The sequence below is a fragment of the Camelina sativa genome, unplaced genomic scaffold (genome assembly GCF_000633955.1).
Source record: "Camelina sativa cultivar DH55 unplaced genomic scaffold, Cs unpScaffold12543, whole genome shotgun sequence".
NCBI lineage: Eukaryota > Viridiplantae > Streptophyta > Magnoliopsida > Brassicales > Brassicaceae > Camelina > Camelina sativa.
In genome coordinates this window covers 1-353 of record NW_010933583.1, presented here as the reverse complement: position 1 = coordinate 353, position 353 = coordinate 1, and the positions used below count along the sequence as shown (strand labels likewise).

Below are 353 nucleotides of genomic sequence, written 5' to 3'. Positions count from 1 at the left end.
CCAGACATGTCTGACAAGAACATGATGACGCTGATACAACAGAATCGAACATTAATACAAGAGGAAATAACAAATGTCACATATTTTGGAAGCAAAAAAGAGAACATCAAAGATGAATTACTTCTCTTTAGTTGGCTGGATGAAATAAATCGCATCCATTGAAGGTAGAGGTTGTCTTCGTCTAAATATGTCTTCAACAACTACAGTGAAATGATAGCTTACGCCAATTAAGTTATTCCCAAATAAAGCATCAAATTGACCTAGAATATTTACAAAAATACTTCATTCTCACGTGAAACTCCTTCTTGTGTGATATCAGCCATTTTGCAGGCGTATGACATTATCTTGACAGT

At 34.8% G+C, this 353-nt stretch overlaps 1 long non-coding RNA gene across 1 annotated transcript; it reads right to left on the bottom strand.

The window, feature by feature from the left end:
* On the bottom strand, nucleotides 1–353 carry LOC104775344. Its single transcript, XR_765852.1, has 3 exons — nucleotides 293–353; nucleotides 122–200; nucleotides 1–30 (listed from the first exon to the last, which is right to left on the bottom strand). It is a non-coding gene; the product is annotated as an uncharacterized LOC104775344 (long non-coding RNA).